Raw genomic sequence first — 24,516 nt, 5'->3', positions numbered from 1 at the left:
AAAGTGAAAAAAAAAAAAAAAAACAGATATTGGCAATGCTGCAGAGAAAAGGGAATGCTTACACACTGTTAGTGTGAATGTCAATTAATTCAGCCCCTGTGGAAAGCAGTTTGGAGATTTCTCAAAGAGCTAAAAATAGAACTACTATTCAACCCAGCAACCTCATTACTGGGTGTCTACCGAAAGGAAAGAAGTCATTTCTACCAAAAAGACACCTGCACTTGTATGTTTATAGCAGCACTATATACAACAGCAAAGTCATGGAATCAACCCAGGTGCCCATCAACAGTGGACTGAATAAAGGAAATGTGAGATAGATGATAGATAGATAGATAGATAGATAGATAGATAGATAGATAGATAGATAGACAGATAGATAAACATGGAATACTACAGAGCCATAAAAAAGGATGAAATCATGTCCTCTGTGGCAACACAGATGCAGCTGAAAGCCATTAGCCTAACTGAATTAACACAGAAACAGAAAATTAAATACCACATGTTCTCATGTACAAGTGGGAACTAAACAATGGGTACATACAGACGTAAAGATGGAAACAATAGACACTGGGACTCCAAAGCCAGGAAGGGAAGAAAGGGGTAATGAATGAATCATGACCTATTGCGTACTATGTTCAATATTTGGGCGATGGGTTCAAAAGCCCAAACCTCAGCATTACACAATATATCCATGTAACAAACCTCCACATGTATACCTTGAATCTAAAATCAAAAAGAAAAATAAAGGCAAAAGACAAACTCTATCTTAATCACTAAAATTATGCTAGTCATTATGCTTTAACAAGCATTATCTTATCTGGATTAAATTTCAATATATTTTTTAAAGTAGTCTACATAATATTTAGAAAAGTATATTTTGTCATTATTTTATCTGCTTCATTTTCCTTTTTCTCTATTTAAGACTTTTTAAGGTTATTACAAATCAAATTTCCTTTAAAATATAGATGGCTTCAAACCATTTTGAAACTTCCCAAAGTGATGTGTTTTCAAAAGTTAATTAGTTTAAGATTTGCATTATTGAATGACTCAAACAATGTACTACCAGCAAATGATCCCACCTAAAAGAGACAAAACTCATTTAATGAGTCTGTAATCAAAACTGACAATACTGTTAGCCTCTGACAGATGCCACTGAGCTTTCAACAATTAATACAGAACTCTCTGTTGTTAAGCATCATGGTCAACAAAATGTTTATTTTGTGGACACATGGAGTTTTTTTTAATATACCCAAGATTACTTTCTTTAGGGAAACATTCTCCTCCATGCCATGTGGTTCTAGTAAGACTGGCTATGGGCCTAGGCACATGACCCAGCTCTGAGTAAACATGGTACCATTATTTCCTTGCACAGAGTGACTGGTCTGAGAAGGGCATGTGACAGACAAAGCAGAGATAATAAGAGTTCTTCCCTAAGCAGACAGTATAGCATAGTGGCAAGCACAGAGTCTGCCTGGATTTTAATTCTTGGCTCTATCACTAACTAGTTAAATAATCAAACAAGTAACTTAATTGGTTTGTATCTTAATTTCTTCATCTTTGAAATGTAGCTACTAATAATACCTTCCTCAAAGAGCTATTATGAAGATAAAATACAGTATAACATATATAAAGTGTTGGCATGGTAATTAGCATATAAAAAGCATTAAATACATTTTAATATTAGTTATCAATACCATTATGTCTGGGCTTCTGGATTGGGTGGGGACTTGGAGAACTTTTCTGTCTAGCTAAAGGATTGTAAACACACCAATCAGTGCTCTGTGTCTAGCTAAAGATTTGTAAACACACCAATCAGCACTCTGTAAAAACACACCAGTGATCTGTGTCTAGCTAAAGGTTTGCAAATGCACCCATCAGCACTGTAAAAACGCACCATGCTCCCTACAGCAGCACATATACTAAAATTGGAATGATACAGAGAAGATTAGCATGGCCCCTGCGCAAGGATGACACGCAAATTCGTGAAGGGTTCCATATTTAAAAAAAAAAACGCACCAATCAGTGCTCTGTGTCTAGCTAAAAGTTTGTAAACGCACCAATCAGCACTCTGTAAAAATGCACCAATCAGCGCTCTGTGTCTAGTGTCTAGCTAAAGGTTTGTAAATACACCAATCAGCATTCTATAAAAACAGACTAATCAGCACTTTGTAAAATGTACCAATCAGTGCTCTGTAAAATGGACCAATCAGCAGGGTGTGGGTGGGGCCAAATAAGGGAATAAAAACTGGCCACTCCAGCCAGCAGTCCCCTTCCATGCTGTGGAAGCTTTGTACTTTCGCTCTTGGCAATAAATCTTGTTGCTACTCAGTCTTTGGATTCACACCACCTTTTATGAGCTGTAACACTCGCCAAGAAGGTCTGCAACTTCACTCCTGAAGTCAAGCAAGACCACGAACCCACCAGAAGGAAGAAACTCTGGACATATCTGAACATCGGAAGGAGCAAACTCCGGACACATCTGAACATCGGAAGGAACAAACTCCGGACACACCATCTTTAAGAACTGTAACACTCTCCGCAAGGGTCCGCGGCTTCATTCTTGAAATCAGCGAGACCAGAACCCACTGGAAGGAACCAATTCTGGACACGCTATTACTATTATTGTTGCTGTTGTTTTTGTTATTTGCATTATAAATATGTAATGGGACTACTAAATTTGGACAATGCAGCCTAAATATGGAAGCAATGTGTCTTTCCCAGTGGCAGAGGAGATAAGCAAACAAAAGGAAACAGAACCAAGAGACCAATGGAAAGAATCCTAAAGATATTCTCTGAGGCTTTGAATCCAGTTATCTGTTGAACTTTCCAGTTATATGAACAAATAAATTTATTTTTCTTCCCTTATGCTAGTTTAAGGTGAGTTTTTTTACTCAAAACAAAAAGTACTAATATAACATCTTTTGCCTATAAATCACAAAAAGAATAGAAATGCACATATACACATATAGTAGGTACATATATACATATACAAACATACATATGACAAATATATATGCCATATATAAGAAATCTATGTGTGTCAATTAGGTTTTCACTATTTGTTGTCACAGTATCCACAACAAAAGTAAAAAAAAGGAAGGCAGCCTTATTCTACATTCCCAGTTGATAAGTTAATATTCCATCTCCATTAACATCCTATTACAGTATTTTCAAGAAACTTCAAGGAGGCTTGCAAGTGTTAAGGTGGGAAAGGGAGAACAATGCAGATGTGGTTGGAAAGGTAAATTGATCAGACCATTAAGAGTGTTGTATACTAGGGGATTTGAAATTTTATCTTGTTGAACATAGGTATCCATGATGTTTTTAAGATCAAAGTGACGTTCTTTATTCATTCAATAAACACTTAATGAATACATAGTATGTGCCAAACACAATACTAGAGCATATACACATCATAGCTGCTGCTGTCGAATTTATAATCTAGTTAACAGGTCTGTGTTCTCTAACATTGATGACAGATCATAACAGATAAGAAAAATGAGTGAGAATTTATACAGATACTTAAGAAAAAGGAAAAATTATAAGTAGACCAATTGGTCATTAGGACAGTACAACAGCAGTCAAAGAAGGTTCCAAAATATTTATTTTGAGTCATTGGTATAGGAAAAACAGTAAAAACAATAGCTTTTGTCAGTAAATGTTTAGGCTGGTGCAAAAGTAGTTGAGCTGTTGCAATTACTTTTAATTGCAAACTTTATCTGGAAATATTGAGTTCTCCCTACTTACTAGAAGCTAAGCTCCATGAAAGCTCTAATCACTACACAAAACAGAGACTAGACTAGTGATTGGCACTTAGTAGGTGCTGAATAAATGTGTTATTTTTGAACAAACTATCTTCAAGGTTTGCAGGTAGAAAAATAAATTCAATAATTAATTTATTGATACCTATCATGTTATCAGGGACCATGCTAACAATTGGGGACTATGCTACCAGTAAATAAAACACAATTCCATGCTCCTAAGGTACTGCCAGTGTCCTGGAGCATTATCGACTTTTTCCACCCCTAAACACATTTACAATCTCCTGCAAAAATTTTTTCCTGGAAAAGTTTAGAGAAGCAAAGCATCAGAGGATTTATGAAATGGGAGAGACTTATTTACAAGAGCATTCGATATTCATGTGAGTTTAGCTAACTCATTTAAAGAACTCAAAAAATTATCTTTTGATAATGAACAAATAAGTAATAAAGAATGAGATAATTCACACATTTTTCAATTCTAACTCTATTTTTTCATTGGTGTTATTTTTCCAAAACTCTATTCTTTGTGGAGAATTTGCTGGCAACATCAGTATTGAAAACCAATCTAAGAGTTTAGATGAGAGGTCTACAAACAAACCTACAGCAACAAAGCAGCATAGAGGTACATTGTATAATGAGGGTATGGCGAAGGATTTAGGGCAACATAAAGAAGGGTTATCTAATGCAGTCCTAAAGGATGTGTAAAAACTTCCTGGAACACACAACATTTGACAGAAGTCTTAAGAACTGAGTAGATTAAAACTAATTGCAGGATACAAGACCAATATTCAAAGATCAATCGTATTTCTGATACTAGCAATGAACATTTCCAAAATGAAATTATGAAAACAACTGCATGTTTAAAATAGCATGAGCCAGGCATCATGACTCACACCTATAATCCCAGCAACTTGGGAGGCTGAGGTAGTAGGACTGCTTGAGGCCAGGAGTTCAAGACCAGCCCAGGCAACATAGCAAAACCTTGTCTCTGCAAAAAGAAAAAAAAAATTAGCCAGGTATAATAGCACATGCTTGTAGTCCTAGCTACTCAGGAGGCAGATGTGGGAAGACTGTTTGAGCCCAGGATTTCAAGACTACAGTGAGCTGAAATCAACACCACTATACTCTAGCTTGAGCAAAAGAGCAAGACCCTGTATCTTTAAAAAAAAATAAAAAGAAAAAAGAAAAAAATACTAAGGTACAAATTTAACAAAAGAAGTGTTAAGATTTGTATACTGAAAACTACAAATCATTATTGGGAAAAAATTAAAGAAGATTTAAATACATGGAAAGATACCCCATGTCCATAAGCCACAAAACGCAATATTGTTAAGACAGCAATACTCCTGAAATTGACCCACAGATTCGATACAATTAGTATCAAAATCCAAGTTAGCTTTTTTTCAGATCAGTTCTATTGGTCTGAAGTCCAGAAATAAGCCCTTATATCAACGATGAATTGATTTTTGACAAAGGTGCAAAGGCTATTCAGGAGAGAAAGAATAGTATTTACAACAAATAGTGCTGAGAAAATTGTTTATCCATATACAAGAGAATGAAGTTAAGACTCCTATTTCACATCATATAAAATTAATTCCAAGGGGATTAAAGACCTAAATGTCAAAGCCAAAACCATAAAACTCTTAGAAGAAAACATAAAAGTAATTTTCATGACCTTGGGTTAGGTAATGGTTTCCTTCGATATGACACTGAAGCACAAGTAACAAAAACAAAAAAAAAGATAAACTGGACATCAAAATGTAAAACTTTGTGCAAAGGGCACCATCAAGAAAGTGAAAAGAGCGAGAAGAACATGGTGATCAGCTCATGCAGCTGTAAGACACCATGAACTCGCTTTCAGATCAGTTTTGTAATGCCACTGATGTGTTGCAGCAATGTGATCTTCCTGCCTCTTTTAATAATATTGAGACGGCAATTAACAAAGACCAGCCAGCTAACCCTACAGAAGAGTATGCTCAGCTTCTTACAGCACTGATTGCACAAACAGTAAAAGACATTGATGTTTTGATAGATTCCTTACCCCGTGAAGAATCTACAGCTGCTTTATAGGCTACTAGCTTATGTAAGCTAGAACAAAACCATGAGGCTACTACATATTGTTTATCTAGGGAAATGCTTCTAGAAAAGATACAAAGTGCACTTGCTGATATTGCACACTCACAGCTGATCACAGTTACAGCTGAAGACAAGAAGTAGTACCCACAGCCAGTCTCTTCCAGACTTATAGCACCAGTGAATACTATGTGGCTGAGAAAAGGATTGTTCCAATACCATTAAGAATTCTGCATCAGATTTAGATGTAAGCCTTACCAACAGTTACAGAAACATTAAACACTGATATGTGTTACCTTTTTAGCTACTTTTAATAATTTCCAATTTTCACTCTTGATAAACAAGGTTATAAAACTGTGATTGAACCATCTCTAAACCATAATTCTAATTTATTTTACTTTATTTTATTCTTATTTTATTTTGAAACAGGGTCTTGGAGTGCAGTAGCAGGATCACAGATCAGTGCCACCTCAACCTCACAGGCTCAAGGAATCTTCCCACCTCTGCCTCCTGAGTAGCTGGGACTACAGAGGCACACCACCAAGCTCAGCTAATTTTTTTGTTTTTATTTCATTTATTTTTATTTATTTGTTTGTTTTGTAGAGATAGGGTGTCACTATGTTGCCCAAGCTGGTCTTGAACTCCTGGGCTCAAGAAATCCTCCCACCTCAACCTCTCAATGTGCTGGGATTACAGGCATAAGCCACCATGCCAGGCCAAGGATTTGAATACACATTTCTTCAAATAAAATATAAAAATAGCCAATGAACACATGAAAAGTTGCTCACCATCATTTGTCATTAGAGAAATGCAAGTCAAACCCACAGTAGGATACTACTTTGTACCCACCAGGATGGACACAATCAAAAAGAGAAAATAAAAAGTGTTGGGAAGGATGTGGAGAAAGTAAAACCCTCACACATTGCTGGTGGGAATGTAAAATAGTGCAACCACTTTGGAAAAGTTTGGCAGTTTTTTAAAAACTTAAACCTAGAGTTACCATATGACCCAGCAATTCCATTCCTAGGTATATATCCAAGAACAATGGAAACACACATCTACACAAAAACTTGTACATAAATGTTCACAGCATTATCCATAATAGTCAAAAAAGTGGAAATAACTCAAATCATCTGATGGACATTTGTCCACATATATGTGGCATATTCATATAACAGATTATTATTTGGCCATAAAAGAAAACAAAAAAGTACTATACATGTATGACATGAATGAATCTTGAAAACATTATTCTAACTAAAAGAAGCCAGGCACACACAAAAATTATATACTGTATGATTCCATTTATATAAAATATCGAGAATAGACAAATCTAGAGACAGAAAGAGATTAGTGGTTGCCAGATTAGTGGCTGGGGTGAGGGAATAATGGAGAGTGAGTACTTAATGAACAAAGGGTTTCCTTTTGGGGTGATGAAAATATTCCAAAACTGGATAGTGGTGATGTTTGCACAACACTGCAAATGTACCAAATGCCATATGGTAAAATTTTACATGTGCATTTTATCACAATAAAAGAAGAAGTAAAGTACTGACACATGTTATGACGTGAATGACCCTTGAGAACATTATGCTAAGTGAAAGAAGAAGTCACAAAAGACAACATCCCGTATGGTTCTGTTTATATGAAATCTCCAGAACAGGCAAATCCATAGAAAGATTAGTGGTTGCCTAGGATGAGGGAAGGGAAAAGGGAGGAGGGAGTACTAACGGGTACAGGGTTTCTTTCAGGAGGAACAAAAGAACAAAATGTTCTAAAATTAGACTGTGGTTATAGTTGCACCACTCTGAGAATATACCAGAAAGCACTGAACTCTATACTTTGAAAGGCTGAATTGTACAGTATGTGAATTATCTCAATGACGGGATTCGAGGAGACAGAAAGGGAGATAACTGAGTAAGAATTGGCCAGGAAAATGAAGGGTTAGTAAAGGATAAGAATAATCAGTACAAGGATACAGGAAAGGATATAGAATAAGACCATTTTTGCTCTTGAAGATTCCATACATCTTGTTCCAGAGTAATTACCACCTAAATTAGATGGCTAGGAAATTTAGAATACGATTAGATAGGAGGAACAGGTTTCTATCTTGGGAGAAGTCATCAACAAATGTTCACTACAAAATACAAATATACGTAAATATATCCAAGCAATATTAAGTGGAAAGTAGAAAAACTGAGAGTACACATGTTATAGACTCCATTTTCCCAACAAAGTAGGAAGTCAGGTCACCAGCTAAGAGTGAAGGGTATCAGAGCAGTGTTAAAAATCTACGGAAAATGACAAGTTTGAACGTATCCCTGAAACAACTGAGAAAGAGAGCTCTTTTCTGGCTTCTTTATGAGACAGGAATATGGGGTGGTCACAGAAGAAACAGGAAATACCAGGCAACAATTTCACATGACTAACATAGAAGGAACACAGAAACCAGCTACAGGAATGGGGAAGGGGGAGGAGCCAATAAGACCCTAACAAACAGGATATAAGAAATACCAGTTAAGACTAGCTAGATCAAACATGGCACTGGATTTGACTCAAATTGTACCCCAGGTTCAATTATAAACTCATTATTATACTAAACCACATCTCACCAGACCATGACAGTTCCAAGTATACCCATGTTTGTTATAAAACTCGGTGGCACCTCAATTCCAAGAAATCTCATTCTCTTCCCAGAAATCCTTATGATCATTCTGCCTCTTAATTTGAGAAACCTTTTTTGGTTTGGACAAACCCCAAACACACTGGGCACAACATACTCTCCTGAGTAGGCCTATACTCCCACCCTTGAGTGTGTACTTTCACTTTTTAAAAAATACTTTTTACTTTTGCTTTGACTTGTCCTTGAACTCTCTTACAAAGGTGTCAAGAACCTGGACAGTGGCTGGGGTCAACGTCTCACCGGTGTTCAGAGGCCTCCCTAAGCCCACTGACATCACTGATACCCCAGAAGACTACAGCACCAATACTAACAGTATAGTAGACCTATTCTTGACTTACACCTTCAGTAAAATTCTACATGTCATTCTTCTCAACCTGCTCCTTTTTATACAATTACATAACATTTCATAGGATCAAAACATTTGCAAGGCCAGGTGCAGTGTAATGCCAGCACTTTGGGAGGCCAAGGTGGGCAGATTACTTGAGCTCAGATATTCAAGACCAGCCTGGGCAACATGGCAGAAACAATGTGTCTAAAAAAAAATAAGAAAATTAGCAGGTGTGGTGGTGCATGCCTGTAGTCCTGGCTACTTGGGAGGCTGAAGTAGAAGGATCACCTGATCCCAAGTGCTTAAGACTGCAGTGAGCTGAGATGGCACCACTGCACTCCAGCCTGAACAACAGAGTGAGACCTTGTCTCAAAAAAAAAAAAAAAAAAAAATTAAACAGCACAAAATCAGATTTCCTTCTCCCTCCCTCCTTCACTTTAGTACATTGACATCTAACAAAGACCACTGGAGCTAAAGAGAGTTGCTGTATGGCAGCTTTTATAAACTGCACCTAGACTATTCATTCTGTCACTAACCAGGGCACAGATGCTATGTAGTTCCTAGGCTAGTGTAAATCTTAATGAGAAACAATGAACTTCTGTACACATACATGTCTTTAGCCCATATGTCTGTCAAGTCTCAGATGACAACATAAATAGAACCCAGTAAAAGTCCCCAGTATGAGGCTTCTCTACATGTGTGGTTAAAAGGCTGTAGAGCTGTGTCATATAACGTTCAGTCTCTCTCTCCTCACTCTCACTCTTCAAAAAGATAACAATGCCTAATTCCTAAAAAATGATAAGAGCAGTGTGATGGTTGAGTGTCAACTTGGTTGGATTGAAGGATGCAAAGTATTGTTCCTGGGTATCTGTGGGGGTGTTGCCAAAGGATTAACATTTGAGTCAGTGGACTGGAAGAGGCAGACCCACCCTCAATCTGGGTAGGCACCATCTAATCAGCTGCCAGCAGGCAGAAGAATGTGGAAGGACTAGACTGGCCAAGTCTTCTGGATTTCATCTTTCTCCCATGGTGCAAGTTTCCTGCCCTCAAACATCGGACTCCAAGTTCTTCAGCTTTTAGACTTTTGGACTTACACCAGTGGTTTGCCAGGGGCTCTTGGACCTTCAACCACAAACTGAAGGCTACACTGTCAGCTTCCCTACTTTTGAGGTTTTGGGACTCAGACTGGCTTTCTTGCTCCTCAGCTTGCAGATGGCCTATTTTGGGACTTCACCTTGTGATCATGTGAGTCAATACTCCCTAATAAACTCTGCTTTATATATATATCTATGCTATTAGTTCTGTTCCTCTAGAGAACCCTAATACCAACAGTGACAGATGACTGGAATAAACCCATAGTCTCCCAAGGTGACTACTTTGAAGAAGACAATACTCATTTAAAGGTACAGAATCTGATGGAGTTGTTTTACATCAGTTAAATTTTGCATGGAATCATATTTCAAATAAACATACTTCAGATGAGTTGAACAAAGAGATTAACTTTAGTACATGTCTTAACAAAAGTTATGTTCTTCTCCTATGCAGGAGAATGAAGACCAAGAGTATGCAACAGAATTAGGCACTGCAGTGCAACAATGTGGACTGCAATTTAAGGCCATGATATGGTTTGATTTTGCCCCCACCCAAATCTCATCTTGAATTCCCATGTGTTGTGGGAGGCACTGGTGAAAGGTAATTAAATCATGGGGCAGGTCTTTCCTGTGCTCTTCTCATGATAGTGAATAAGTCTCACGAGATTTGCTGGTTTTATAAGAGAGCTTCCCCTGTAACAAGCTCTCTCTTGGCCTGCCACCATCCACGTAAGATGTGATTTGCTCCTCCTTGCCTTCCGCCATGAGTGTGAGACCTTCCCAGCCATGTGGAACTGTAAGTCTATTAAACCTCTATTTTTTGTATATTGCCTGGTCTTGGGTATGTCCTTTAATACCAGCGTGAAAATGGACTAATACAGTAAATTGGTACCAGGAGTGGGGTGCTACTGAAAAGATACACAAAAAAGTGGAAGTGACTTTGGAACTGGGTAACAGGCAGAGGTTGGAACAGTTTGGAGGGCTCAGAAGAAAGAAAAATATGGGAAAGTTTGGAACTCCCTAGTGACCTGTTGAATGGCTTTGACCAAAATGCTGATAATGATATGGACAATGAAATCCAGGACGAAGTAGTCGCAGATGGAGATAAGGAACTTGTTGGGAATTGCAAAGGTGACTATTGTTATGTTTTAGCAAAGAGACTGGCGGCATTTTACCCCTGCCCTAGAGATCTGTGGAACTCTGAACTTAAGAGAGATGATTTAGGGTATCTGTGGGAAGAAATTTCTAAGCAGCAAAGCGTTCAAGATGTGACCTGAGTGCTGTTAAAGGCATTCAGTTTTAAAAAGGAACCAGCATAAAAGTGTGGAAAATTTGCAGCCTGATAATGTGATAGAAAAGAAAATCCCATTTTCTGGGGAGAAATTCAAGCCAGCTGCAGAAATTTGCATAAGTAACAGGGAGCCAGACGTTAATCACCAAGACAATGGAGAAAATGTCTCCAGGGCTTGTCAGAGACCTTTGCAGCAGCCCCTCTCATCACAGGCCTGGAGATTTAGGAGGAAAAACTGGTTTTGTGGGTCAGGCCCTGGGTACCTCTTCCGTGTGCAGTCTAGGGACTTGGTGCCCTGTGTCCCAGCTGCTCCAGCCATGACTAAAAGGGGCCAAGGTACAGCTCAGGCTGCTGCTTCAGAGGGTGGAAGCCCCAAGCCTTGGCAGCTTCCATATGGTGTTGAGCCTGTGGGTGCACAGAAATCAAGAACTGAGGTTTGGGAACCTTCACCTAGATTTCAGACGATGTATGGAAATGCCTGGGTGTCCAGGCAAAAGTTTGCTGCGGGGCAGGCCCTCATAGAAAACCTTTGTTAGGGCAGTGGAGAAACGAAAAGTACAGTCAGAGTCTCCACACAGAGTCCCTACTGAGGTACCGCCTAGTGGAGCTATGAGAAGAGGGCCACCACACTCCAGACCCCAGAATGGTAGACCCACTGACAGCTTGCACTGTGTGCCTGGAAAAGCCGCAGACACTCAACACCAGCCCATGAAGGCAGTGGGAGGGAGGCTGTATCCTTGAAAGCCACAGGTGTGGAGCTGCCCAAGACCATGGGAACCCACCTCTTGCATCAGCATGACCTAGATGTGAGACATGGTGTCAAAGGAGACTGTTTTGGAACTTTAAGGTTTAATGACTGCCCTATTGGATTCTGGACTTGCATAGGGCCTGTAGCCCCTCATTTTGGCCAATTCCTCCCATATGGAACAGTTGTATTTATTCAATGCCTGTACTCCCAATGTATCTAGGAAGTAACTAAATCGCTTCCGATTTTACAGGCTCACAGGCAGAAGGGATTGCCTTATCTCAGATGAGACTTTGGAATGTGGACTTTTGAGTTAATGCTGAAATGAGTTAAGACTTTGGGGGACTGTTAGGAAGGCATGACTGGTTTTGAAATGTGAAGACATAAGATTTGAGAATGACCAGGGGTGGAATGACATGGTTTGGTTGTTTCCTCACCCTAATCTCATCTTGAATTCCCACATGTTGTGGGAGGGACTCAGTGGGAGGTAACTGAATCATAGGGGCAGGTCTTTCCCATGCTGTTCTCATGATAGTGAATAAGTCTCACAATATCTAATGATTTTATAAGAGCAAGTTTCCTGGCACAAGCTCTCTCTTTGCCTGTCACTATCCATGTAACATGTAACTTGCTCCTCCTTGCCTTCCACCATGATTGTGAGGCCTCTCCAGCCATGTGGAACTGTAAGTCCATTAAACCTCTCTTTTGTAAATTGCCCAGTCTCAGGTACATTATCACCAGAATGAAAATGGACTCATACAGGCCATAAAAACAAAGATAGGGAAAAAACACCTGCCCATATAAAGATCTTGAGTAACTCATTCAGGTAGGCATTAACTCACTTTTATGGCAGTCAAGAAGCTAACATTTATTAACTCAAGATATAATGGGAGCACACTTTTTTGTTTTGTTGCTCTAGTTTTGTTGTTGCCATAGTTTTGTTGTTGCTGATATGAGAAAAGAAGTGGTGCTGTGGTTTGGGGGGTTTTTTTAAACAAGAAATGTATTTCGATGGGCAAGAACTGGTAATGTTTATGTATCTCTTGACTTCTACCACTGTCATAACAGAGAAATAATTTTAATCATTACAGAAGCAATAAATCAGATATCAAGACATAGTGATTGGGCTATATAACAAGTGTTAAATTAGCTATTTCTAACCGAAAGGAGTACTTGTTTCATATGCCTGGATTTTCTAGATTGATTCAATGGGTATGTTTCTTATTTTTAAAATATATAGTTACTTAGAATTCCTATTATTTTTATCTAGCCAGATCAAAATTATCTAAAATTAAAAGTATATAAAAATTGCTCTTTTGTTAAGCCTATACTAAGTTGTTATTCTTAAATATGAATGACTAAGATAATCTCTTAAGATATATATATATTTCAGATTCTTGGTCACTGAGAGGAAAAAGCCACAGGAAGCTGCACTCTGTTAGATTAAGCCAGCTAGTATAAAAAGCTCATGACCAATTATTTGGAACAGCTGCAACTGAGTCACTGAGCTAAATTTTAAATCCAACCTAAGTTTGTCAAATAAACTCTAAAACATGCTTAGGAATTTAAAGGTACAGATAGTAATTTTTGGTTGTTGGTTTGTTTTCACTGATGTCTGGTTTGTAGGATTTGTTGTTGTTGTCTGTTTACAAGCACTACTAGTGAAGTTGCTAACAATTCCTACTTAACATAAAAAGAACACCTATATTTATTAATACAACCTCAAAATAACATAAATATGGTATCTGGGGTTTCATTTTTCATTAAGAATTTTGATAAAGTGAAAGAAATGTCTGAAATAAACTTATTCTTGAAATTTAAAAACAGATCTTAAATTTCAAATGATTGTATGTGTTTATCTTGTGTTCTTTAACAATCTCTGAATCCCCAGAAATTGACACACAGCCCAATTACTTTATATGTAAAACACTTGAACTATTATATGAGCTACCTTTCCATTCTTTCCTTGAGTCAATGAGCAAGTATAGTTAATTGTTCGATCTGTGTGTTCAGCAACATTCAAGAATTTACTTAAATGTTGCTTTCAGAATGTGCTCCCTTCTGAAGATTGTTTATAAAAAGGGCACATGTTTATCAGTTTCTAATATTTTAGTTGGTAGAGATAGATAAGATCAAGTCTAAACTTATATATATATTTTTTTTCTTTTTTTTTCTTTTTTTTTAAGACGGAGTTTCACTCTTGTCACCCAGGCTGGAGTGCAATGGCGCAATCTTGGCTCACTGCAACCTCCACCTCCCAGGTTCAGCGATTCTCCTGCCTCAGCCTCCCGAGTAGCTGGGACTACAGGCACATGCCACCATGCCCAGCTACTTTATCCTTTAATATAACAATAATTCTAATACTCTGTGTTGGAAGGCAATTCATGGATGTCCCTTGTTTCTTCATATCCTGTAAGAAGATGCATGACATTGTTCTGAACTATCTCGTTTGCACTGTAAACACCTGGAAGATAAGCGCTGCTTCAGCGACAGATTTGGGGTCAGCTTTGGAAAACAATGTCTCCTTCTAGGTCAAAGGGCAGTAAAGCATACTTACTACATGCTATGAAAGATTTGACGCCCTAGCCTGAGAGCTCCTCTCCTATAATTCAGCTCACTGCATGTGCAGGTATAATCTGGCCCTCTTTATTGCACCCTGTGGGAATAGGAGCTTACCGAATTGAAACAAATGATGATACACTGCCTACTATTATTGCTGTGAGTAATCAACTGTCCTTCATCTCTGACCCAGAGTTTCATTTCTTCTGCCAGCATCTTGAAACCATGGTAGGCTAACTTGTTAGTTTGTCAATAGAATAAAACCTCAGACATTCCACAGTTTTTTATAATCTAACACATATTGCTATAATTTCATTAAGTATTTATTGAATGTCTTCAGTGTGCTAGCACTAGTTTTAACTTATAATGAGACTTAAATTCTGGATCCTCCATGAGTTGACAGTGTCATTAGGAAAAGAGCGCATTCTAAAGAAAAGATACTGTAGCCTCACTGGCTGCTCTTAAAATCTATCTTTGCATGGTTCTCAGTCCTGCTCCCTTCTCACAGCAGCCACATCCACAGCAGGAAACTCTGCAGCTTTATCACCAGAGTCCCTGAACTCTCGCTTTCTTTTTAATTCCCTGTATCGGATCACTGGCATGCTCCACCGTGAAGCAGCCATGGACACCAGCTGTGAGATCACCACCAAGGGCATAAAGGAGAAGGAAGTTATGGAGAGGCAGAAAATGGAGGAGATGCCCCTGCTAATGGGAAGGCTAATTAGGAAAATGAGGAGCAGGAGGCTGGCAATGAGAGAGATGAAAAAGAAGAAGAAGAAGGTGGGGAGGAAGAGGAAGAGAAATAAGAAGATAATGGTGAGGAAGAGGATGGAGATGAAGATGAGGGAGCTGAGGCTGCTATGGGCAAATGGGCAGCTGAAGAGGATGATGATGCTGATACCAAAATAGATCAAATAAGGATGATCAGACAGCAAAAAGAAAAAAAAAGAAAGAAAAGTTAAAAAATATTTGAAAGGCCACCATGACATATTTCCTCTCCATTTTCCATCTCAGAATCTAAACACATGGTCACCTTTGGGAAGAGAGGCCCAGCTGTGCTCTCCACCACCCAACCAAAACCATAAGAATTTGTGACAGAGGAGAAAAACGAACTAAAACTTCCAAGGCCCTGCTTGTTTTCTTAAAAGTACTTTAAAAAGGAAATGTGTTTGTATTTTTAATTTACATTTTATATTTTTGTACATGTTGTTTGGGTCAGCCATTTTTAGTGATCTCCAATGACCAAACCCCCCTTCGGATTGTTCTCTGTCCTACTTCTGACTTTACTTGTGGTGTGACCATGTTCATATTTATAATCTCAAAGGAGGAAAAATTTTGTTTAAAAAAAGCCAAACCTATGACAAAATTACTATCTTATCCCAAGCATTCCAGTAAATTTTTTCGTGTATGTACTTAACTGTACTTAGTCATTGGTTTGTATGAAATGGTTAAAAAAAGCCAAAGATAAAAGATTTGGGGCAGGCACAGTGGCTCATACCTATAATCCCAATACTTTGGGAGGTCAAGGTGGGCAGATCACCTGAGGCCTGGAGTTTGAGACCACCCTAGCCCAACATGGCAAAACCCCATCTCTACAAAAAAAACAACCATTAGCCAGGCATGGTGGTGCTCGCCTATAATCCCAGCTACTCAGGAGGCTGAAGCTCAAGAATCATTTGAACAACACAGGAGGAAGAGGTTGCAGTAAGCCAAGATCACGCCACTGCACTCCAGCCTGGGTGGGAGAGTGAGTCTCTGTCTCTAAACTAAACCAAACTAAAATAAAAATAAAAACAAGGTTTCTTTTTTTTCCTCTTTTGTCTATCAAATTTCAAATTGCTGGGGTTTTTGTTTGTTTGTTTTGAGTTAATGCCTACCTGTAAAACAATGTGGTCCAAAAATAAACTGAAATTTTAGTTTGCTGACTTGTTAAAAAAAAAAAGAAAAAGAAAAAACAAAGGTACTTTACATACCTGTTGAAAACTTCAAGATCACTGAAATTTTTACAACTGAAGGAACTTTGGAGACGATCCAATCTTAAATTTTAATTTTACCCATGGTTGGGAGAATTTATGTAACTTGCTCAAGGTTGCACATTCATTTACAGGAGAGCTGTAACTGGAGCACAGACTACTCATTTTCAGTACTCTTTCTATAATACTAGAAATTATTTTATTATGCTTGATTTATGTACATTTTCAAAATTGTGCATCGTTAGGCCTAACTTATAACTGAAAAGGTTGTAATTTAGTTATAAATCAAGGAGTCACAATTCAGTTAGTTACAAGTGAAAAGTGTTGAATAAAAACAAAAACATACTCCGGCCATAAGATTGTTACAGTCATTACTTATGGAAATAGCAATGACATAGAATGTAAACTCCTGTATGGTAGAAATTATCAAGGGTTTATTTGATAGTTGTATTCATTGTAGTGTCCCAAATTTCTAGAACAGTGCCTGGAACACAGCAGGTGATAAATATATTCTAAATGGTATATAAAACATGTTTTTAAATCTCACAAAGTCTAAAACCAATACACAACTATATTTACTCTGTGTTTTTCCCTAAAAGTGGGAAAGAAAATAAGAAAATCAGAATGAACACACGGACATTTTTCCTGACCAAGAAGGCCCAGAAAGACAGGTAAGGTTATAAAATTCTCAGGAGTTAGCATATTCACAGTGAATGGAATATTTGATGCTGGCAGTTCAGAAAAGTCTCGAAAGGGCTTTTGAAAACGCACTGCTTAGCAGTCCAGTGTTAAGATAAGGTAGTTCTATCCTAGCCAGCAGGAGGCAGAATGGAGATTATATTGTAGTGTCAGTAATCACTAAGGATCAGTAATATGATCCTTAAAAAAGATGTGGGGAAAAGAAAGAGAGATCAGACTGTTACTGTGTCTATATAGAAAGAAGTAGATATAAGAGACTCCATTTTGTTCTGTATTTGAGATGCTGTTAATCTGTGACCCTACCCCAACCTTGTTCTTGCAAGAGACATGTGCTGTGGTGACTCAAGGTTTAATGGATTTTGGGCTGTGCAGGATGTGCTTTGTTAAACAAGTGCCTAAAGGCTGCTTGCTGGTTAAAGGTCATCACCATTTTCTTAATCTCAAGTAAGAGAAAAGCATTTGTCTCCTGCCCGTCCCTGGGCAATGGAACATCTCCATGTAAAACCGGATTGTATGCTCTGTTTACTGAGATAGGAGAAAACCGCCTTACAGCATAAGGTGGGACTTGTTGGAGCAATGCTGTTAAAAGGTTTATGGAGATGTTTGCATATGCATATCAAGGCACAGCATTTTTCTTTAAACTTATTGATGTCACAGAGATCTTTGTTCATATGTCTTACTGCTGATTTTCTCCCTACAATGATCCTATTATCCTGCCACTCCCTTATCTTTAAGATGGTAAAGATAATTATCAATACATACTAAGGGAACTCAGAGACCAATGCTGGGGTGGGTCCTCTGTATGCTGAGCGCCGGTCCCCTGGGCCCACTTTTTCTTTCTCTATACTTTGTCTCTGTGTCTCATTTATTTTCACAAGTCTCTCATTCCACCTAATGAGAAACGCCCACAGGTGTGGAGAAGCAGGCCACCCCTTCAAGAAGAGAGACAATAAGCTATCAGTTTTTGAGAATCTACTAGATTTATTGAGGCAAACACTGTGTTAAGTACTTTACATACATTTTCCCATTTAATTCTCTCCAATCAGAAATTTATATTTTGATTTGTATTTCCTAAACCACTGATCCTAACTCTATTTATCCACATCCAATTTTCAAGTTGATTATATTCTAAAATTATCTTTCCTAAATCACTTGTTTTAACCCATAATGCATATTCCCATAGGAGTAGCTTTAGGTTCCCGCCATGATCCATAGAAGCTAATGTAGATAAAATACTATAATGTTGCAACAAATGACAAACCCTGCTTTGTCATTAAAACTACCTATTTGTTAGGTAGGTTTTGGGGTTAACTCTGGGAACCTAACCTTTATCAATATATTTCTTTCCTATAGAAACATGTGGTATACGAAGAAAACACAAAATTACTGAGAACACGTTCAACTCTCTGGCAGTGACTCCTCAATATTATATAAAAAAAATATACTAGCTTACAAAATATTCTCTGAGTTCTATGGGTAAAGTGATCTCAACACAGTATTATGTCAGTCTTAACTAATACACAAAATTTCCTATGGAGAAGAGGTAGGTATAAATTCAAAAGATCTAGATCGAGTCCCGGCTACCCCAGTATAACTTTGAATGTTACTTAACTTCTTTAAATTTCAGTTACTGCATCTGTCAGAATAATGTTATTTCCTCTACATTATGGGATCATTGCAAGTATAAGATGAGATAACTTATAAAAGGGGTTTTAAGCTGAAAATAACTTGAGAAAGTATGTCATTTTACATTTGAGTAGCTATTTTGGATCAAGCTTTACAGTAATTTTTTATCTTCATTTTTTAATTGACAGGTAGTATAAATTGTATATATTCATGGTGCACAACAAGTTTTGAAATATGTATACATTGTAGAATGACTAAATCCAGCTATAAAACAAATGCATTACCTCACATACCATTTTTTGTGTGGTGACACTTAAAATCTACTCTTAGAAATTTTCAACTGTACAATATGTTATTAACTATAGTCACCATGTTACACAATATATGTCTTGAACATATTCCTTCTATCTAACTGAAATTTTGTGTCCTTTCACCATCTCACAAATCCCCTTATTTCAACCCCACCACAGAGTCCCTGGTAAACAGAATTCTACTCTCTCTTTCTATGAATTAAACTTCTTTAGAGTTCACATATAAGTGAAATCACCCAGTATTTGTCTTTCTGTCCATAACTTATTTCACTTAACATAATATCCTCTGAGATCATTCACATTGTTGCATATGATAGAATTGCCTTTCTTTTAAAAGGTTAAATAGTATTTCACTGTGCATTTATAGCACTTTTTTTCTTTTTCTTTTTTTTGTCTTTTTTTTTTTTTTTTTTTTTTTTAAGAGAGAGGGTCTTGCTCTGACACCAAGGCTGCAGGGCAGTGACACAATCACACCTCACTGGTCTCAAATTCCTGGGCTCAAGTGATCCTCCCACCTTGGCCTCCCAAAGTGTTTGGATTACAGGCATTAACCACCATGCCAGGCCATATTTTTTCTTTATTCATCTGTCGATGAACACTTAGGTTTATTCCATATCTTGGGAGTTGTGAATAATGCCACAATGAACATGGGAGTACAGATATCTCTTTGACCAACGAAATCATATAGTTTGGATATATACTTGGTTAAACGACTGCTATATCATACATTGGTTCTCTTTCTAGTTTGTTGAGGAACCTCCATACTCTTTTCCATAATGGCTGTACTAACTTACATTCCTACCAATCATGTGTAAAGGTTACCTTCTCTCAACATAATTTCCAAAGCATATATTTTACCTTTTTTATAGTAGCCATTCTAATAGTTGTGAGGTAATATATCATTGTGAGTGTAATTTGCATTTCCCTGTTAATTAGTGAAGGTGAGCATTTTTTCATATACCTATTGGCCATTGATATGTATTCTTTCAAGAAATTTCTATTCAGGTCCTTTGCACATTTTTTTAACTTTTATTTTAGCTTCAGGGGTACGTGTGCAGGGTTTTTATATTGGTAAATTGCGTTTCTCGGGGCTTTTGTGTACAGATGATTTCATCACCCAAGTAATACGCACAGCACATGATAGGAAGTTTTTAAAATTCTCTCCCTCTCCTACTGTCCATGCTCAAGTAGGCCCTGATGTCTGCTTTTCCCTTCGTGTCCATGTGTACTCAATGTTGAGCTCATACTTACACATGAGAACATGTGGTATTTGTTTTTATGTTCCCACATTAATTCACTTGGGATTATGACCTCCAGCTCTATCCACGTTGCTGCAAAGGACAGGATCCTCTTTTACGGCTGCACAGTATTTCACGGTATGTATGTATCACATTTCCTTTATTCAGTCTACTGTTGATAGGCATTTGGACTGATTCCATGACTTTACTATTGAGAGTAGTGCTGCAATGGACATACATCTCCGTGTGTCTTTATGACAGAAAGATTTATATTCCTTTGAGTAGGTACTCAATAATGTGATTGCTGGGTTGAATAATACTTCTGTTTTAAGTTATTTGAGAAATCACCAAACTGCCATCCACAATGGCTGAACTACTTTACATGTCTACCAACAGTGTATAAATGTTCCCTTTTCTACACAACCTCACCAGCATCTGTTATTCTTTGACCTTTTAATAATAGCTATTCTGACTGGTGTGAGATGGTATCTCATCGTGGTTTTGATTTGCATTTCTCTAATGGTAAGATGAGCATTTTTTCCTATGCTTGTTGGCTGCCTGTATGTCATCTTTTGAAAAGCATCTGTTCATGTCCTTTGCCCACTTTTTAATGGTGTTGATGGTTTTTTACTTGTAAATTTGTCTAAATTCCTTACAGATGCTGGATATTAGACCTTTGCTGGATGCATAGTATGCAAATATTTTCTCCCATTCTGCAGGTTGTCTATTTACTCTGTTGACAGTTTCTTATGCTGTGCAGAAGTACTTTAGATCCCATGTGTCAATGTGCATTTTTGTTGCAACTGCTTTTGAGTCTTCCTCATTAAATGTTCACCAGGGCCTATGTCCAGAGTGATATTCCCTAGATTATCTTCAGGATTTTTCGAGTTTCAGGTTTTACATTTAAGTCTTTAATCCATCTTAACTTGCTATTTGTATACGGTATAAGGAAGGGGTCCAGCTTCTATATTTCACAAACACTAGCCAGTTATCTCAGCACTATTTATTGAACAGGGGGACCTTTTCCCACTGCTAGACTTTGTTGCCTTTGTTGAAGATTAGATGATTATAGGTGTGTAGCATTATTTCTGGGCTCTCTATTCTGTTCCGTTGGTCTATGTGTCTGTTTTTGTACCAGTACCATGCTATTTTGTTTACAGTAGCCTTGTAGTATAGCTATAAGTCAGGTAGCATGATGCCTTCAGCTTTCTTTTTTTACTTGGCATTGCCTTGGCTATTTGGGCTCTTTTTTGGTTCCATATGAATTTTAAAATAGTCTTTCCCTAACTCTGTGAAGGATGCTATTAGTAGTTTGATAGGAATAGCACTGAATCTGTAAATTGCTTTGGGCAATATGGCCATTTTTTAAAATTATACTTTAAATTCTAGGGTGCATGTGCACAACGTGCAGCTTTGTTACATATGTATATATATGCCATGTTGGTGTGCTGCACCCATTAACTCATCATTTAATGATGAGTTAGCATTCTCCTAATGCTATCCCTCCCCCCTCCCCCTACCCCATGACAGGCCCCAGTGTGTGATGCTCCACACCCTGTGTCCAAGTGTTCTCATTGTTCAGTTCCCACCTATGAGTGAGAACATGCGGTGTATGGTTTTCTATCCTTGCGATAGTTTGTTCAGAATGATGGTTTCCAGCTTCATCCATGTCCCTACAAAGGACGCAAACTCATCCTTTTTTTGTGGCTGCACAATATTCCAGAGTGTATATGTGCCACATTTTCTTAATCCAGTCTATCACTGATGGACATTTGGGTTGGTTCCAAGTCTTTGCTATTGTGAACAGTGCCACAATAAACATACATGTGCATGTGTCTTTATAGCAGCATGATTTATATTCCTTTGGGTATATACCCAGGAATGGGATGGCTGGGTCAAATGGTATTTCCAGTTCTGCATCCTTGAGGAATCGCCACACGGTCTTCCACAATGGTTGAACTAATTTACAGTCCCATCAACATTGTAAAAGTGTTCCTATGTCTCCACATCCTCTCCAGCACCTGTTGTTTCCTGACTTTTTAATGATAGCCACTCTAACTGGTGTGAGATGGTATCTCATTGTGGTTTTGATTCGCATTTCTCTGATGGCCAGTAATGATAAGCATTTTTTCATGTGTCTGTTGGCTGCATAAATGTCTTCTTTTGAGAAGTGTCTGTTCATATATTTTGCCCACTTTTTGATGGGGTTGTTTGATTTTTTTCTTGTAAACTTGTTTAAGTTCTTTGTAGATTCTGGATATTAGCCCTTTGTCATATGGGTAGACTGAAAAAATTTTCTCCCATTCTGTAGGTTGCCTGATCACTCTGGTGGTAGTTTCTTTTCCTATGCAGAAACTCTTTAGTTTAATTAGATCCCATTTGTCCATTTTGGCTTTTGTTGCCATTGCTTTTGGTGTTTTAGTCATGAAGTCCTTGCCCATGCCTATGGCCTGAATGGTATTGCCTAGGTTTTCTTCTAGGGTTTTTATGGTTTTAGGTCTAACATTTAAGTCTTTAATCCATCTTGAATTAGTTTTTGTATAAGGTGTAAGGAAGGGATCCAGTTTTCAGCTTTCTACATATGGCTAGCCAGTTTTCCCAGCACCATTTATTAAATAGGGAATCCTTTCCCCATTTCTTGTTTTTGTTCAGTTTGTCAAACATTAGATGGTTGAAGATGTGTGGTATTATTTCTGAGGCCTCTGTTCTGTTCCACTGGTCTATATTTCTGTTTTGGTGCAGTACCATGCTGTTTTGGTTACTGTAGCCAAAGTCTTTAGTATAGTTTGTAGTATAGTTTGAAGTCAGGTAGCATGATGCCTCCAGCTTTGTTCTTTTGGTTTAGGATTGTCTTGCCAATGTGGGCTCTTTTTTGGTTCCATATGAACTTTAAAGTAGTTTTCTCCAATTCTGTGAAGAAAGACATTGGTAGTCTGATGGAGATGGCATTGAATCTATAAATTACCTCAGGCAGTATGGCCATTTTCATGATATTGATTCTTCCTATCCATGAGCATGGAATGTTCTTCCATTTGTTTGTGTCCTCTTTTATTTTGTTGAGCAGTGGTTTGCAGTTCTCCTTGAAGAGGTCCTTCACATCCCTTGTAAGCTGGATTCCTAGGTATTTTATTCTTTTTGAAGCAATTGAGAATGGGAGTTCACTCATGATTTGGCTCTCTGTTACTGGAGTATAGGAATGTTTGTGATTTTTGCACACTGATTTTGTATCCTGAGACTTTGTGGAAGTTGCTTATCAGTTTAAGGAGATTTTGGGCTGACACGATGGGGTTTTCTAAATATACAATCATGTCATCTGCAAACAGGGACAACTTGACTTCCTCTTTACCTAATTGAATACCTTTATTTCTTTCTCCTGCCTGATTGCCCTGGCCAGAACCTCCAAAACTACGTTGAATACGAGTGGTGAGAGAGGGCATCCCTGTCTTGTGCTAGTCTTCAAAGGGAATGCTTCCAGTTTTTGCCCATTCAGTATGATATTGGCTGTGGGTCTGTCATAAATAGCTCTCATTATTTTGAGATACGTCCCATCAATACTTAGTTTATTGAGAGTTTTTAGCATGAAGGGCTGTTGAATTTTGTCGAAAGCCTTTTCTGCATCTATTGAGATGATCATGTAGTTTTTGTCTTGGTTCTGTTTATATGATGGATTATGTTTATTGATTTGCATATGCTGAACCAGCCTTGTGTCCCAGGGATGAAGTCGACTTGACCATGGTGGATATGCTTTTTTTGATGTGCTGCTGGGTTCAGTTTGCCAGTATTTTATTGAGGATTTTTGCAATGATGTTCATCAGGGATATTGGTCTGAAATTCTCTTTTTTTGTTGTGTCTCTACCAGGCTTTGGTATCAGGATGATGCTGGCCTCATAAAATGAGTTAGGGAGGATTCCCTCTTTTTCTATTGATTGGAATAGTTTCAGAAGGAATGGTACCAGCTCCTCCTTGTATCTCTGGTAGAATTCGGCTGTGAATCCATCTGATCCTGGACTTTTTTTGGTTGGTAGGCTATTAATTATTGTCTCAATTTCAGAGCCTGTTATTGGTCTATTCAGGGATTCAACTTCTTCCTGGTTTAGTCTTGGGAGGGTGTATGTGTCCAGGAATCTATCCATGTCTT

At 37.9% G+C, this 24,516-nt stretch overlaps 1 protein-coding gene, 1 non-coding gene and 1 pseudogene across 13 annotated transcripts in view; 2 read left to right on the top strand and 1 right to left on the bottom strand.

Annotated features, from left to right (window-relative positions):
* The window catches only part of LOC111549536, a 62,624-nt pseudogene extending 56,615 nt beyond the window's left edge, over nt 1-6,009 (top strand).
* RIMS2 (regulating synaptic membrane exocytosis 2) overlaps nt 1-24,516 on the bottom strand; it is a 775,110-nt gene that overhangs the window by 704,748 nt on the left and 45,846 nt on the right. The window lies entirely within an intron of this gene.
* LOC111551677 lies at nt 1,896-2,002 on the top strand. The gene has a single exon (XR_002734433.1). It is a non-coding gene; the product is annotated as a U6 spliceosomal RNA (small nuclear RNA).

Source organism: Piliocolobus tephrosceles, chromosome 7 (genome assembly GCF_002776525.5).
Source record: "Piliocolobus tephrosceles isolate RC106 chromosome 7, ASM277652v3, whole genome shotgun sequence".
Taxonomy (NCBI): domain Eukaryota; kingdom Metazoa; phylum Chordata; class Mammalia; order Primates; family Cercopithecidae; genus Piliocolobus; species Piliocolobus tephrosceles.
The sequence above is the reverse complement of the archived record's forward strand: the minus strand, read 5'-3'. Positions and strand labels throughout refer to the sequence as shown.